This window comes from Oryzias melastigma, linkage group LG21 (genome assembly GCF_002922805.2).
Source record: "Oryzias melastigma strain HK-1 linkage group LG21, ASM292280v2, whole genome shotgun sequence".
NCBI classification, from domain to species: domain Eukaryota; kingdom Metazoa; phylum Chordata; class Actinopteri; order Beloniformes; family Adrianichthyidae; genus Oryzias; species Oryzias melastigma.
In genome coordinates this window covers 26,232,994-26,251,470 of record NC_050532.1, presented here as the reverse complement: position 1 = coordinate 26,251,470, position 18,477 = coordinate 26,232,994, and positions in this window count along the sequence as shown.

The following is an 18,477-nucleotide window of genomic DNA, read 5'->3' as shown; positions in this document are numbered from 1 at the left end:
TGCTTTTAAAAGATACTCAAAAACACAAGAATCCTAACTGATTTGGCTAAGTTAAGCCTTTTTCTTTAATTTTTTATTTATTTATTTATTTTATTTTTTTGGAGTTTAGCAAATATTTCAGCCACATGCTAGCTGCTTTTAGAAGTTTTTAGTCTGTTTTTGGAGTTAGGCTAATATTTACACGCTAGCTGTCTTTGCTAAATTAGGCCTTTTCAGTTTATAGGCTATTTTGAAGCTTAGCTAAGATCTAGCTCTTTTTAAAAAAAAAAAATAGGCTGTTTTGGCATTTATCTAATATTTTAGATGGCTATCAGCTTCAGCATTTTTAGCTTTTAATTTTAAGCATCTTCAGGGGCCAAATTCAGCTTACAGCATTATCACAGGTAAGGCTGTATATCTAGTTCATAATTATGTTATTATGCTACATGTAGTTTTAGAGTGTTCAACAAATGTTTATCCTGTTCGGCCCGTGTCCTAAGGTGCGTTTGGATTTTGGCCCCCTGTGCGGTTGAGTTTTACACCCCTGCATTAGATCAGTCCTACACCCTCTCAATCATCCAGCTGTGAAGTCAAACGCCAGCGCCTTGAGATAGAGTCATTTGTAAGATAAATAAAGCTGGATGGCAACCTACACTTGTGAAGCAGACAAAAGAGAAGTTGCTGGGCGTCTCTTTCTGTCATCTGTCGTGAAGCTAAAGCTGAGAAACCATCAGGAGGATGATGCGTCTCCAGAGACAAGGACGCCTGGGAATAAAAGGTTGTTCTTAATCATCTGAGACCCACTTCTGTGGCGTTTCTCTCACTGTTATAGAGTGCGCTAATGAAATACCTCACAGCCCTGTGGAGCTGTTTGCACACTTGCAAATTCCTACAACAAGCAGCAGTTGTGAGCCTGTTTGTTTGGGGCATCTCTAAACTTAAGAACATTAGTTATTTCCATGCAGCAGCTGTTATTAAGCAGCCTAATAATTCTGAACAAGGCGAGGGGCCTGTGTGGCTAATTAGACACGTGAACTCAAACAGGGCTCATCTCTTCAAATAGATGCTGGCATGCTCGAGCGGAGAATGACAGCAGGAATCCATCTCCGGCCATCTCCTCCCTCCATTACGTCTGCATGTGTGCAGCAGCCAGGCGCTGTGGGTTATTTCAGCCAGACTGCAGAGAGTGGCCAGGAGGATGATCATTTGTCACCAGTCAGTCATTCAAGGGGCTCTAGAAACAGCGAGGCAGGAGGTAAGACAGTGTGACCCCCAAGCAAATCCTACACACACCCACTGTGAGGGAAATTAAATGTGATATGTGATCAATAAGTGCCGTGTGCACCATCATATACCAGAGCTGTAGCCTCATTAAGTTCCACTACATCATTTTTGTTTGTTTTCTTCACCAAACTGAAGGTTTTTGTGGCTCATTGCACAAATGTGCTGACCTGAGTGCTATTAGTATTTAATTACAACCTTAGAGTTTGTCAATGACCAATGGCTGTTAACCAAAGATGGCCGCCGTTCTCCTGCAGTGTAATCTTTTATAGAAAACACCAGGATCCCTCAAAATGAGGTTTCATCCTAATTGAAGTTTCTGACAATGTTGGAGTTCTTTTACTGACTTATTCATGTTTTTATTCCACATTTAACCCCCTAAAGCACACGTGTTCAAGTCAAGGCCCGGGGGTGGGGTGTGTGTGTGTGTGTGTGTGGGGGGGGGGTTACCGGATCCCAATTCATTTTATAAATGATTCAATTCAATATTTGTGGTTGCCGATTGGATTCACTTTCAATTTCGGTTCATTTGAACGATCCGATTCTCTGACCTAGCATGGATCCAGAACATCTTGGTCCAAAACTTCCACCAGTGTGACTCAGAGATGAATACCTGGAACTGATCAGGTGAAGTTTTCCAGATTCCTTGCATTTCTTCAAGATAATAAAACAAGTAAACATGAATGAATGTCAAATCCATTCACATTTTAGTTTGATAAAGTTCTGCCCACTGTTGTTTCTCACATCAGAATAATCCATTATTAGAACATTCTACCACACTGTATGGTCACAGGTCTTGGCTAAATTCAAAGTGTTTCCAAACATATGATGTATCACATCGTTTTACCTCACGTGTCTCAATCCAGATGGTATTTTCTAGGGCTGTGCATTGTCAAATGTGTGACGGTACGATTCATATCACAATGACAAGATTTGATACATATCACGGTATATCTCAGAATAGTACCAGTTAGTGTATTAGCAAGAGTCCAGCGATACACCATGTATCGCAATACCTATGACATGTAGCGATACATATCAAGATTTATCACAAGATAGGCTAATATTTACACACTAGCTGTTTTGGCTTATTTAGGCTTTTTTTCAGTTTTTAGGCTATTTTGGAGTTTAGCTATATTGCAGCTACATGCTAGGAGGCTGAGGAGCAGCAGGTCTTTGAGTTGTGCTGGTTTGTTTTATTCTTCTTTCTGCCCCGCTTTATTTCCTCAGCAGTCTTACACTGCTGTGTTTTGGTATTTTAGTTTGGGGTTGGACCTTGGCAGTCTTTATTTGCGAGCTTTCATCGTTTCTTTTTGTTAGATCCAATTAGGCAGCCTTAGGAGGGTCTGCTGACTCCGCCGGTCAACGTGGCTCCCTGACCCATTTTCCGTTTGACCACAGTTCCAATGTCTTTGTTTTGCATTTCTGTTTTTGCCAGAACACTAATCATTTCATTTTGTTTCTTTACAGGACACAGTTTCCTCTCTTCTTTAATAAAACTGTGTTCTTGGTGTCCATATCTTATGGCCCCCCTTCTTGGTCATCCCCTGGACTGAGGCCAGTGTATTGACTCACTTACAGATTTATCTCATTTTTAAACCATTTTTAATGGTATTGTTTGATTGAGTCTGCCTTAACAATACAGCAAAGTATTATAAACAAAAAAAACTGTTATAAATGTACATCTTACGGAGTAAAAAGAGTTATAGTTTGTTTTCTTTTTCTTTATATGCACACCTACAAAAATCCCCAAACAACTCAAGAATTTGCATTTTTTTCCTTTATCATTTTTTTCCTCACTTTCCATTTATCATCACATAATCTCCACAAATCCGTCACCCAGATGCACCCAAGTCTTTTTACATTAGTTCTTATTGACACAATCAATTGGCGTCCTCCTCCATTAAGACGAAAGCAGTCAAAAATAGTTCGCAGGTCATCAACGTTCCGTCCGCAGGATGTAAATACGTGGCTTACCGGATCTGTCCACAGGCAATGCATGTGAAGGTCTCACCAATGCCAGAATCCCAACATCTTCTACCATTGCAGATGGTTCTCTTCTCTATCGTCACGGTAATCCTCTACATGTGTTCTGCGGCCGTCAACGTTGTGCGTGACTCACTCCGGGGACAATCCTCTCTCTGATCAGGCCTCCATTTTCCAGAGACTCTCCTCTCATTTGTAATGTTTGTAATCAGTCCAGCACCTGTGTGACAGGAAGTCCTCAGGTGGCCATGTTTGTAGTCCACAAACCTCTTAAAATGTAAGTAAAAGAAGTCCACCACCATTCATTCCAACATAAACTCATAGAACCAGGGTTAACACATGAAACCATTACTGAATTCAGTTTTTTTTCCATTGGTACAAAGACATTCACATTCAAATTTAAATACAAACACTGTATCTAACAATGTTTTAAAAATTGGTATTCTGATAGTTTTTTGGACTATTTTGGCATTTACTAAGATATGTTTTGGCTGTTTTGGAGTTTAGCTAATATTTCAGCTACATGCTAGCTCTTTTGGCTAACCTAAGTCTCTTTTTTAAGGCTAATTTAGCATTTATTTAATATTTAAACTGGCTCTCAGCTTCAGTGTTTTTAGCTCTCAATTTCAGCATCATCAGCGGCCAAATTCAGCTTACAGCATTCACACTAGCACTATAACAGGTAATGTTATATATCTAGTTCATAATTATGTTAAAAAGTAAATGTAGTTTTAGAGTGTTCAATAAATGTTTATCCTGTTCGCCCCCGAAAAGGATTTTGGCCCCCTGTGCGATTGGGTTTGACACCCCTGCAATAGACTTTATGCAGACATATGTTCGGGGATGGTGGTTTATGCATGATCCTCTGCAGTGGTCCATGAATTTTTCTACCCAAGACCAACTCTGCTGGGGTCTTTCCGGTGGTTTCTTGTTGAGCAGTGTTAACGGGAAAACGGAATTCACCATTGAATCCCACGTGTAGTGGTACTGGCCGACCATCGAAGCTATCATGACTTTGATAGTTCTATTAAATCTCTTCATGAGATTTGTCTTGATCAGGAGATTGGTAAACTGGGGGGGCCCTATCAGAGACTAAATACTTAGTCACATGACCAACAGGACTATTGTTTTTTTCTTTTACTTCTAATGTGTGTTTTAAGAGCAAAAACAAATCAACCCAATTAAAGGTGGGAACATTTCCATCCTTCTTTGCCCATTTAAACATAGAGAAAAATCCAATGAGATGATTAGTAGGACAATGTCCAGCATTTTATTTAAAGATGGGTTAAGAAAGTGATTAATTTATCATTTTTTTCTCTCCGGCGTATAATATACCGTCTGAATCATTTAAGGATTCCAGTAAAATTATGAGCAAATTAACCTTTGCATGTAATTAGTTTGCCTTGTGTTCTGCTTTCCAGTTCCTGCCTGTGGGGGGCAGTATGCCACCAGAGACAGGCTTTAGTTGAAGAGGTAAAAATTAGGACCAACATTGGTCATCCAGCCTCTTTTTGTTCCTCCTATCCACAAACACACTCATGCAGAGTCTCACACAACAGATGAGTAAAAAAAAGACAAAGATCTCCATTAGCGCGCAGTTCAGGCACACAATTAATAAAGCCTGAGATGAAGAGGCTTTAAAACGCTGACTCGGTCAGCAATCATCATCAAAGTGCAGGTGAAGAAAAAGCTTCGCCCAGTTCTGTCTAGGTTGGAGTGAAATGAGACCCACCAGAGGGCCTGAAGACAAGGTGAAGCAACAATTAATATTCCCGTGCTGAGAGGCGGCTCTGATTTCAGGCTGGTCACGACGGCCTGGCGGCTGCCTCTCTCCGCCTCACACAAGTCGGATAATTACCTATTTAGATTTCACCCTGACAGCCTTTCAACTGCGAGTGAAGAAGAGCTGCAGTGTGTGAAAGATAGCGAGGTGGCAGGGGAGGCACAAGCAGTAATAAACTCCGGAGGGAATTAATATGACATTGTTTAACACTTGCACGCAATAACTGAAAGTCCCCGCAGACGGGGGTGTTTTCTGTGAATTGCAGTTTAAACCTGCATCCATTTTGGAGGACATTTGTTCTGTTATTAAAGGGCAGCTAACAGATGTAGTTTGATGAGTGGAGCACAAGCCCAGGCACTTGGAAGTTAACGTCCTCTGGCTGATTCATTTAAATCAGTGGCGAAAGAAGGGACATTTGTTTGCAGTGGAGAGGGCCGTTGATCAACGGTGATTGATATTCAGCAACACTGAACTGCCTCAGGCTGCTCTCAGCCAATTTGCTGCCAATCATTAGGCTGTAGCAGGAAAATTCAAAGCTCCTCCACTGCTTCCCACTGCTGGAACCTCTCATTGCTAGTTAGGAACTCTAAGTAGCATACATGACACATTTCTGTGTATGTAAAACCAAAAATCTCATCAAAACGTTGATATATTTTAGTGTTTCTCCTGCACAGACTGACATCTTCAAGTCGGCTTTTTGGTATAACAAAAATCTTGTCAAAGCTCAACATCCCAGAAAACGTATGAAATGTGAAAGAGACAGAAAAGTGGACATCTGCTCAGCTCTCCACAGTGATATTTGGGGATTAAACTGCTTTTCTTTCAGAAATCAAGGTCTCAGCTTCTGGAAGAAAAAATGCACAGAATCTAAGGGGCTTGAGATCTGCGGAATGATATGTCCAGTCATCTAAAGGTCTTGGTCCTTTGGGTTCTATCAATGCAGCCATTTCCCAGCTTTGGACTTTGTGTGTGAGTATTTTAATATAAGAGAGCTTACGAATGCAGATAATGAAGATTTATTTGTGAAACAAAAATGTGCATGAAAGAGTCTGTATAGTCTTTTGGTGGTGAGGGTCTGGACCGATTATGTTTTTGTTCTAGTAGGATAAACTCTAAGAGCCTAGATTGAGGGCCGCATTCCTGCATGTTTTCCAACATCCCTCGCTCTAGCTTGTTCTAATTGGCTGGACACACCTAAACCAGGTAATCAGTCATGAGTAGGGCTTGGATATCTGGAAATAATGCAGACACAGCAACTCTCAATGCCCGGAGTTGCCTATCCCTGGCCTAGACGCTGATGGTGGTTGAGGCCAGTCCACGACATAGTACTGGTCTTGGTAAATTCTCTATGCCTCTGTTTGGTGCAGTGCAATTCATGTGTTGTCCCTCTTTACCTCTTCCCTCCGGGGGGAGCAGGAGAGATTTCAGATTCCAGGTGGATCGTCTGTGCTCCAGTTCTAGTCGTGGACCTCGCCTCTGGCTTGTCTTGGCTGTGGACCTCGCCTCTGGCCCGTGGCTGTGGACCTCGCCTCCTGCCCGTCTTGGCCGTGGACCTCGCCTCTGGCCTGTCTTGGCCGTGGACCTCGCCTCTGGCCTGTCTTGGCCGTGGACCTCGCCTCTGGCCTGTCTTGGCCGTGGACCACGCCCCTGGCTCGTCTAGGCCGTGGACCTTGCCTATGGTTCATCTTGGCCGTGGACCTCGCCTCTGGCCCGTCTTGGCCGTGGACCACACCCCTGGCTCGTCTAGGCCGTGGACCTCGCCCCTGGCTCGTCTTGGCTGGATGAACACTATTCAGACATAGTTATAGTTAGATAAGCTAATTCTTCTTCAACAGTCCTGGTAAATATCCTGTCTGTCCTGAGAGGATATCTCCTTCATGTGGATATTCCTAAGGTTTCTTCTATTTTTCCTGAAATCAGGATTTTTTCTTTTAGGATTTTTTATTTACGAGGAAGGAGGATCGAAGGACAGGGATAATCCATTTAGTTTAGTCTGTTCAACTGATCAACTTTCTGCATTTGTACAATGTTAGTATAAAACCCAATGAGACAATTGTTTTGTGATATTGGGTTATATAAATAAAACTGAATTTTCCAGAAATCCTGCCTTATCTGCTGCCGATTACCTGGATCAGGTGTGTTTAGCCAATAAGAAGCTTCAATGGTTTAAGAGCGCAGGACACCGGCCCTCGAAGCCTGCATTTGGACACTCCTGGTCTAGGTGGGGAATGGGGTAAGCATTTAGAATGTAGAGATAAAGCTCCATGAGTTTAAAAACAGAAATATTGATGTGATTGGCTGAGAAGTAAAGGCGGGGAATTTGTCACTGTTGCTCTCTAGCCAGGCCCGCCTCCGAAAGACTGAGTGAGCGGTGGAGACTCCTCGCCATCCCGAGTTCCTGGGGATACCTGGTTGATTGTACCAATAGCATGCTTGTCTCAAAGACAAAGTGGAGTTTTTCTTCCACCTCATCTCCAGAAAGATCTGACTGTTTGGTGTCAGACTCCTAACCGTGGATGTAGCTGCTAATGCGCCTAATTTTTTCTAGATTAGTCACTCGAAAATAACCAAGAACCTGACAACTAGGAACACACGAATCTGATTTACGGTTGAAGGCAAAATGACAGAGAAACATTTTATCATGTTGTAATCTCACATATCCATTTAATACAAAATATTTATGCTACTCCGTACTGTTTAAATGTTGTCATTTACAGTGAAAGCTGAATAAAAGAAGCATTTTGATGATGTACTTCTGTATAGATGGCCACAACAGGTACAGACCTCCCATCTATAGAGGCACTTAATCCACCTGAATAAAACACTAAACTCTGGTCAACTACAAGGTCACCACTTCACTGGAGTGTTTGTCTCTTACAGACCACGTTCCTCCAAGAAAAGAAACAAAACAACCGTAGTTGTACGTCTACAACACAAAGTCTAAAATCTAAAGGTGAGTTTACCAAAAATTAATGTTTTTTCTTCAGTATTGGCCTTTTGAATTTCCCTTGAAAAACAAAATGTTTTTTTAAGTATAAACTAGTTTTTTAAGACAGAAGAACCTTATTAGACCATGTCTTCCTGACTAAAACTCCAGGACTGTAAGTGTGTTTCTGCTGCATTAGGAGGCATAAAATGGGATTGCATCCATTAACACTTTTTTCAAGTGGCCTTCATTGTGTGTTTTCAGTTTTTCACATAAAGAAGAAGATGAGAGGAACCCTGAGACGTATGGCCCTGACATGTGAGGAGCGCTGGTTTCATTTGTGTGAAAGGGTTTCATATGGATTTTTCATTAGCTATGTTCTAAGAGCTCTGAGTACAAGTGTATTAAAAGGGAGATCGCATGTCACCATGGCGACTAACTAAACCCCCCCTTTAATAAAGTGTCCATCCAAGATGTCGGAGGAGAACAGAAAATCCAAGATACCGTCACATCATCCTTTTTAGAACTTTTAATAAATATAATGAGTACTTTTGGCAAATAGAGCTCTTACAGTACACATGTACGTACTGCATAAATATATATGTCTGAGATCAAAAGAAGAACAAAGGAATTTCAAAACTAATAAACAAAAGGTTATGAAATCATACCAGGAGGGTCAACTAGTTTATTTAAATAATGTCATTTCAGATGCACCTAATGTGATTTTTTTAAAGTAAAGGTGAACTGTCCTGTTTGGGTCAGAAACAGCCACTGAAGATTAAAGAAACTCAATCTTTGCATGTGGAACCGGATAGTTTCAGCTTTCACTGGGTTTGATATTAACCCTTTAAATTTGACACCTAAAAAACGCAGGAACTGTAAATCTTTGACCGTTTACATCAGCAGCCTTTAAGACTGTAAAGTGTAAAGTTTTTTATTGGATCAATCAACAAAAGTTCTCTAATTTGCAGCATTTAAATGCTTTATTTTTCATCAAATTCATATTTTAGGTTGATGGTTTAGTCAACTCAAAAATGTACTTCGATAAAAACTAATATTTTTAAAAGTCACAAATTACAGATCTTTTGTTTATTGAGCCAATAATTCACTTTTTACAGAGAAGAAAAAAAATACACTTTATTTGTGTTTATTTAGCTATTTTTTAACATTCAGTTAAAAAAATTTTAAAATATTTACAATAATTGAGTCAGTAAAGTGTGATATTTTTCTATAAGAACAACTTTGACTTATTTTTTTTGACAGAATCACACACAAGATCCTTTCAAAATAAAATACACCCTGTGTAGAATAAGATCCTCTTGCTGCAGCAGATTTACTTAAATTAAAAATGCAAGAAAACCAAATTTGGAGGCCCCCATTATTTTACTACCAAAAATAAACATGTCATTAATGATGTAGAATCCATTTTTTAAATCTATACATGTAAATGCAACTATATAATTGAAGAATTTTGCCTCTGAACAACAACCAGACACTGTCGAGGAGCTTGGATTCAAATATGTGCTTAACTAACTTAATAAGAATTCACACATTAGCATTTTTCTTTAGAGCCAAAATGGAGGGAAGAGAGACTCACATGTGGCTCCAGAGACTCAGGTTTACCAGATTACTGTAAACCAGTTGATTCTGGAGAAAATCTGCTTTTCATTTCCCTGAAATGCCACACATTACAAACATGGTGTTGCATGTTTTTTGTCACAGAATCAGCTGATTTATGTGGATTTCATTAAAAAATCACAACTATAATTGCACCAAAAGCTGAAGTTGGAGTTATGGTAGTCGAAAGAACGTGAACAATGGCGCTAAAGCTCAGATTTAGGGTTAAATCCTGGTACTTTTCATCTCCTGCGTCTTAACGCACAAAGCAAAACGGTTCCAGAAATTAAACTGAGACTCCACTTGATACACACACATCTCTGTTGAAAACCTCGGTGTTTGCATACATATCTGTATGCAAAGTTGAACGACGCATGAGAAAAATAATGAGACATCATCAGCAGAGCACGATACGGTCCACGTGGAAACTCCAGTGTTTGTGCACACGGAGGAAAAACCTCCGAAGAAATGTTGTGTTGCACAAATGAATTCCGTCCGCTATCAATCAAAACTGTTTTCTGGCCCAATTCAGTTAATGCACACTGTAGAGGAGAAAGACTGAATGGATTTTCCATTAACAAACCAAGCACAAATAACTCCTGAGCTCCAGTTGCAAAATTTCAATGCAATTTGGTATGCAACAACAAATTCAATCATTACATTCAGCTGTACGCGTTTTACAGATGACATTTTACATTCAGAGTAAATAACCATCAAGGAAACAAAACAAACATTTAGGCCTATTAACAGGATCTTTGATACGATGAAGCTCAGAGGGAAATAAACCAGCAACACAACAGGAATTGCTCTGCCGCTTTTAAAGTTTCCTTTTTCAGTTTACGCAGACTTTTTGGACACAGAATTGCTCCGGTAAAAGGTTATTATGCATAGTCTAAATATCCTCTGGGCCTTTGGGCCAGAGAGTTCTGCCGTGCCAACAGCAAAGCCCGGGCTACTATTTTTTCCCCATTCTTTAACTCAATATTTTGTCCATGTGGTGAGAAAAAGCTTTTAAGAAATATCAAACTTTAAAAAAAACCTAAAAGCATCAAACTCTAACACACAGTCTGGTTTTACTGATATTATCTCTGGTGAAGAAAACCAAAGAGGAGATGAGAAAGAACAGAAACAACCTAATACAAGTGTCAAAGTACTTTCATAATTTTGACAAAATAATATTTTTATGGAGATAAAATGTTGAAAGTTATTTAAGGTCTAAGTTCTGGAATAACATTCCTGTCTTTTTATTAGTCGTAATTATTCTAAAAAATTACGGTTTTAAAAATTATTTTAAAAAGGCCAAGTTTTAAAAATTAGCATTCTGCTAGCTTTTTGGAATATTTTGACATTTACTAAGATTTTTTTAGGCATTTTTGAGTTAAGCTAATATTTTAGCTACATGCTAGCTTTTTTTTTTTTTGGCTAATTTCGTTTTTTTTTAAGTTTTTTTAGACTATTTTGAAGTTTAGCTATTTTTCAAGCTACATGCTAGCTGTTTTGGCTAATTTAGAGTTTTTTTCCGTTTTTGGTCTATTTTGAAGTCTAGCTAACATTTCAGCAACATGGTAGCTTTTTTGGCTAATTTCGTTTTTTTTTTTTTTTTAAGTTTTTTAGACTATTTTGAAGTTTAGCTATTTTTCAAGCTACATGCTAGCTGTTTTGGCTAACCTATCTTTTATTTTTAAAAGGTTTTTAGGTAATTTGGAATCTAGCTAATATTTTACATGGCTATCAGCTTTAGTGATTTTATCATCGTCAGTGGCCAAATTCATCTTACAGCATTCACACTTGTATTATCGTAGGTAATGCTTTATATTTAGATCATAATTATGTTAAAAAGTTACAGTTTTACATTTTAAAAAATGTAGTTTTAAAGTGTTCGATAAATGTTTATCCTGTTCGGCTCGCGACCCAAAGTGTGTTTTGGATTTTGGCCTCTTGTGCGATGGAGTTTGACTCTCCTCACCAAATGATTCCAGAATGTTCTTAATCCAAAGAAATTGAGATAAAATGCAAAATCATGGCATGCATGCAGCCTTTTGTTGCCCCGATAACACACAGCCTCACAACTGCACACCCGGTGTTTACCTCATACACAGCATCATTAATTTTAACAATCTGCCTCCGTTCGGTCGCGCCGCTCGCGCCGCTCATCCTCCACACTGCCAGCAACATCTGGAGTAAGATGTTATCAGGCTAATGCAACAGTTCCGGTTTAATCACATCGCACAACATTAATCTAATTCTGTCCCTAGAAAGCATCTAATAGAGGTGGTTTGTGTTATCGCTCTTCATCATGCTCAGAAACAGTCGCAGAAGGGGAGGAGCCAGACACAGCTGGACCGCGGCAACGCAGGAAGGAAGAAAAATGAGTTTGATCTTCTGTCCTTGATTTTTTTATTTACAGAAGATTCTTAGTGATAAACACAAAATTACCTGTTGATTTATCTTTGATTTTTGATTATGATCTCAGGAAAGTTATCAATATAATATATCTTCAAAATAAAATCTAATATTTACTCTGAAAATATGAGAGTTTTATCATTGTAACATTAAAGTCCAACTCTGATCATAATTTAATTTATTTTCTTTTTTATCTTTAGGAGGAAAGTCCTGTTGAGATTAAAATTCTATTTTTCAAAGGAGCCCTATATTTATGATTATGCTGTTTTTAGATAAAAATAAATAAATAAAATGGTCATTTTTGAGGACATAGTTTCTCCAGAGAAACACATTTCTTCACATAAGTGTGCTCTGAAACATGGAAGTTTACATCTAAATGTTGGTATTCAGTTTTTGTTTTTGCAGGACTTTTGTAAAGTTATAAAAAAGTTATAAAGCTACACGCTTTTATCTTCGTTTTTTATCTGGTGTTTTTGTTGTTTTTATGTAATTTATCTTTTTTTTTATGTTTTTATCAGAATTGTTTTAACGTTTTAGTTGTGTCTTTATTGTATTTTGAACTTTTAACCTTGTTTGACCGAAGTCATTTTAATAAATCAAATAAACTTAACCGACTGAAGACTATTGATGTCATCAAGCGGTCTAAATTTGAAGTTTTTTCCATCTCTCCACTGAGGTATAATAATACTCAGAAATTCACTTTTAAGCTTATTTTTCTTGATAAATGTCCTCCATCATAAGAAAAATTCCACACGAACATGCCCCAAACACCAATTCCACTGGATTGTGCCTTTAATATTGTGTATATGTTACTGAGAGCTCTGTGGAGGGCTGATTCAGGTACATGGAAGGAGCTCGGCATTATGATGTCTTTGTTGAAGGTAAGAGTAACAAGCAGAGAAGGATCGTCTTCTGTTTTATTTTCTGCCTTTGAAAAAAAAAAAAGCGGCGTATGAAGACGGCGTTTTCCCCTGATAAAATGAGTCAGGCATTATGTGGGTACAAAGCAAACAGCGAGCAGGTAATTCTCTTTGCTCTGCCTGTATCTAAACACTGAAATAAACAAAAGAAAGAAATTGCATTCTCCAAGTCAACACAGCCTCCTGTGCCAATTATTGCTGTGGCATGCTATTTTGTGTCTGACATTGACAGGGAATAACTTTAGCGTTCTATCAGTGAGGGGGCTGTTTTGGGTTGAAAAATGAAGAAAAAAAATAAATAAAATCAAAGAACTTTAGTGTTTCTTCAACACGGAGCCCAGTTAGCAGGTTTGTTAATAGAAATCCAAGCAAGTTTTGCTTGTAGGACAGAATTTTCAGGATAATAAAAGCAAAGTAAAGTATGAATAGGATGCAAACACAGCCTAAATTCTTACATTTATTCAAAACATAATTTGTCATTCAAAAGGTTTTGCATTAAAACTTGAAAAACAGACAAATTAAACAAAAATAGTTAAAAATAAACCAAAGGTGTGGGATCTCTGACTATTATCATCTCCGATCATCTGATCTGCTTTGAAAGCTTTCCCAGAATTCTTTTCATCTTTTCATTATGGTTATGCCATTTGTACTTCAGGATATCCTACGTTACATACATGCCAAATTTGATGCTTGTACCTCAAAATGTCTGAAAAATCACCAACTCTACTAGTAAAAATAACCTTAAAGGGTAACCAAACAGTAAATCAACTGTTTGTCTGTTGACCTCTATAAAGGAGACTTTAAGTGCTCTCTGTTGGTCCTCGACACAATTTAAAATAAACGTAATTCCTGAACTTATAGTGCTGCCCCCTACAGGTTGAAATGAGGTATTACAGTTGAATTTTTTGATCGGTCTACAAGTCGTCACATATTGACGCATTATTCTGTCTTCACGACTGCTTTTCTGAGTGAGGCTGGACAGATAGCGAACAAAAGAAAACTCCAAGAAAAATTTTATTTTCTTTTTTTCTCCTCTTTTTTTGTAAAACTGAAAAATACAATACGAACGATGTATGAGTCTTCAATACAATCAATAACTTAAATCACAATGACAAAATTAAGATTTCAGCTATCATACTAAAGAAATAGTAATTTATCTCTATTTTAAGCTATTTTGGAATTGAGCTCATATTTCAGCTACATCCCAGATATTGTGGCTAATTTGTAAGTTTTTTAGGTTGTTTTGAAGTTAAACTATTTTTTTGGCTAAATGCTAGTTGTTTTGGCTAACCTATTTTTTTTGGCTAATTTAGGATTTAGCTAATGTTTCAGCTGGCTTTCAGCTTTAGCATTTTCAGCTATGACTTTCAGCATCTTCAGCTATCAGCACTAGCATCTTCAGAGGACAAATTCAGCTTACAGCATTTCCACTAGCATTATCACAGGTAATGCTATATATCTAGCTCATAATATGTCAAAAAGTAACCGTTTTAAAGTAAAAAATGTAGTTCTAGAGTGTTCAATAAATGTTTATCCAGTTCGACCTAAGCTGCGTTTTGGATTTTGTCCCCTTGTGCGACTGACTTTGACAGCGCTGATCTAGATTGTTTGCTTAATATGTTAGCCTTTTATTAGCTTATGATGCTAACGTCATTTTATCACTCAGACACTTGTCCCCTCTGTCTGCCTCGAGAGGAGGAGAAAAACCTTCAACCTCTACAAAAAGTTCTGTGGAGATATTGGCATCACTTTACCACTCTCCATATTGAAGACGCGGAGCGACTACAAGCTAACGTCACTGTCAATCACAGATCCAAACCACGCCTCCCCCGCTCAGCCCGCCCCTTTTTTTTGCATTTTTCAAATCTGAGCTGAGAGTGGAAACAGCTTCCAACTGACCAAATGATTTTATTATAGAGTATTTTAAGTGTGAATGTGTAGTTCTGCGTGCTTTTTTCTTTAAAACAAACCTGTATGTGGTAAAAATGTTGAGTTACGAACATTTTATCCTCCCAGCTCTGACTGTTCAGCTCCAGCTTTGACTTTTTTTGGACAGACAAGGTTATGAGGCTCTTTTTCACCATAATTAAGACCTGCCAAGACAGTGGCCGTCTTCCAGCGCTGTACTCTCATGCCGTATAAATTTTACATTTTAATGGTAACACCTCACAAAAAAACAAACACATTTTGGTTCCCAAAGACTAAATGAAACCAACATCTGTTTTATTCCAGAATGGCCTTAATGGCTCTGATTGATGGTGTTCTAATCCTGCATCACATCATATCACAAAGTCAGTGGGACACAGAAGCTCCGTGGTGGAGTCATTACAGGTAATGGTACGTGGATAACACCTCCAGTTGCCCGACAGTGTCCTCGGCATGACTTCTACTTACTTCAGAAACACGGTTGTGTGGCACAGCTGCATAATTAACATAAAGAAACACCGACATGTCATTCAGATGAATTATACACACAGAGTATCTCCCATGCAGTGACTTTCACCAGGTCTGGTGGCGAGTTTATTCTCTTCATCTGAGAGGATGCATTCACAACAGAATTTAATTGAATCACTAAGTCCTCCCAGCTCTTTTTAATGCAGTCAAGTTAGGAAAAAAATGTTTCGTTAACATATTTAGTTTTCCTTTTTTTATCCCTATCAGCAAATCTTGGCAGATTTGGACCATTTCTGTTGCAATATTTAATCATAAAACCTCCCTTCTGTAGCTCGAACACTAATAACCGACTATTTTTAGATCATTAAAGCCCTTTGAAGTCGATGTTAGTCATTTTTAAACGTCTTTGTAGAAATAAGTGAAAGCTCACTGTAATCAAAAGAGACCAAAATAAAACCTGAAGATCAAAAATAATAAAAAAATGATGAGCATTGATCAGTAAAGAAGCTTGGGTTTTTATTAAAAAACTCAGATTCAGGGGCTGCAAGGTGGTTAACGTAATATGAAGGAACATTTTGGAGCGGTTTTAGAGGATTCCTGTTCTTTAAATGTTGTTCTCAGGTGATTAATTTAAGACGCACTGCACTGTTTTATGGAATCAGAGCATTAAAGTAACAATAATATCACCTCTCTGACAGAGGAAGTATCAGCCAGATGAGCTGGTTCTTTGATTTAATTTCACTCCGTGAAGTTTAAAGAAGACTTTGAGGTCTCTGGTTGGAGTCGTGGTGGATGAGAATGATGTTATTTTAGGTCTTTAGAAGGAAATTATGCCTATTATTCATGTTAATGCAAATACGGTTTAGTACTGTTGAATGTTTAAAAGCATTTGAGCATAAAAGGATATCTGTTAAAAAATGTTGTATTTGTGCAGCAGCTCTGTGGTTCAGTGTGCTGCGAACTCTAACACATGGGTCAAAGTCAAGGCCCGGGGGCCGGATCCGGCCCTCCAGATCATTTTATTTTATTGTTATTAATGACCCGATGTTATCTTGCGCTTATTTTTAACTTGTATAATTTTGACAAAATATATTTTTATGGAAAGTAAAATATTTAAAGCTATTTAAGGTTTAAGTTGATTTATTCTGGAATAATATTCCTGCATTTTTATTATTCATAATTATGTTTAAAAGTTATAGTTTTCTAGTTGGCATTCTGCTAGCTTTTTGAACTGTTTTGGCATTTATTAAGATTTTTGGGTTTTAGTTTAGTCAATTTTTTTCAGCTGTTTTGGCTAATTTAGCCTTTTTTCAGGTTTTTAGGCTATTTTGAAGTGTAGCTATTTTCTCAGCTACATGCTAGCTGTTTAGGCTAACCTACGTTTTTGTGTTTTTTTTTTTTTTTTTAGGCTAATTTGGTATTTAGCTAATATTTTAGCATGCTATCAGCTTCAGTGATTTCAGCTAACAGCTTCTGTATTTTCAGCTATCAGTACTAGCATCATCAGCAGCCAAATTCAGCTTAAAGCATTCACACTAGCATGCTATATATCTAATTCATGATTGTGTTAACACGTTTTAAAGTATTAAAAATGTTGTTTTCGAGTGTTCAATAAATGTTTATCCTGTTAGGAGTGTTTTGGATTTTGGCCCCTTGTGTGATTGACTTTGACACTTCTGCTCTAACATGTTTTCAGTTGGTTTATTCACTACTATGTTCCACTATGTTTATGCACATCTCCTCTACCTGACAGAAACTACTTGCAATTGTTTTTAGGTGTTTTTACATTTTAGGAAAGGTGTTTTTTTTCAATGCACCAACATCCCACAGGAGTCTGTGAAACCATCGGAGCTTCTGTGGATCATTCTCCCCAGGAAGCGTCTGAGGCGTGCACGGACAGTAGATATGAGCTGGGATGCCGAGCAGGGACGTGTGACAGGGAAGCGACTTTTTAAGCCTCGGTATCTTCATGTCTGTTGTAAGATCACTCTCCAGAATGATCAAGAAGTTGGAACTAACCACCACACCAAAAAAGAAACACATCTAGAACTGCTGTGCTTCGGTTTCACACGGACCTGGCTAAATCCCATCATTCCACTGAAGGATGGAATGATGGGATACTACAGCATCATGACAGGAATGTAGAATCTGGTAAAGCAGAGGCTGGTGGGACTAGCACTGCTATAACAACTGGTGTACAAACACATTTACTGCTCTCCTGTCTATGAGAACATACTTTACTGTGGAATTATGTCCCATTTTCAGCCTCATGAATTCACAGTTGCTTTAGAACAGAGAAAACTTTATTGATACCAAGCAGGGACGACAGTGAAGCAGATTACGACAATGAGGGCTGACAAAATGTTCTGCCTATAACACAGTTTAATACGAAAAAAAAGAAAAAATAGTTCTTTATTTTATTGCAAGTTTTTTAATCAATAACAGTAGGTGATGCCAGCTGACCTCCATGTCCAACGTTTGAAACGTTGATGGACAGTTTCTCCCATGCCCACCTTGAAGTGGTAGGGGTGTGGTCTTCCAACTAGCTCACTCCTGATTGGCCAACACATTCTCATCCTTAAGTTGTCACATATTGACGTTTGGTTAAGGCCCCTTTTCACATCATTTGTGACGTTTCGTGTGTCCCTAACTCGTCATCTTTTGAGGTGCTGGCTATTCGTAAAATCATGAGTCCTCAACCCTTCAGAGCGCGGTACCAGATGCGTACTGATCCTCAGGTCCAGTACCGGTACCCTAACTTTAACCAAGTACTGCTCCAGTTTCGGGCTAAGGTACCAGTACTGAGTTTGAGTACAAACGCACAACGTGTTGGATTGGTGAAAGTGGTTGCCATAGAAATGTAGACTTTTATGCATTATTCATGTCCAGTATTACAAAAAAATGGTGACTGAATTGATTTAATTTGTTTGAAACCAGAAGTAAATCAGTTATGGTTGACATCACACTCACTCGGTCCAGTTCTTACATACAGTCAATAGGCCCGTCCAGTGTATGTTCCAGATCACAAATAAGCTCTTTTTTTCTGTCTGCTCCTGATTCACAACAATTAAAAAAGAAATACTCAGGAATTCAAATTTAAGCTTAATTTTCTTAATATGTACACAATTGCTACAAGAACATAAAAATACAATTTTTATCTGAGTCTTTAACGTTAACTGTAAAGTCCT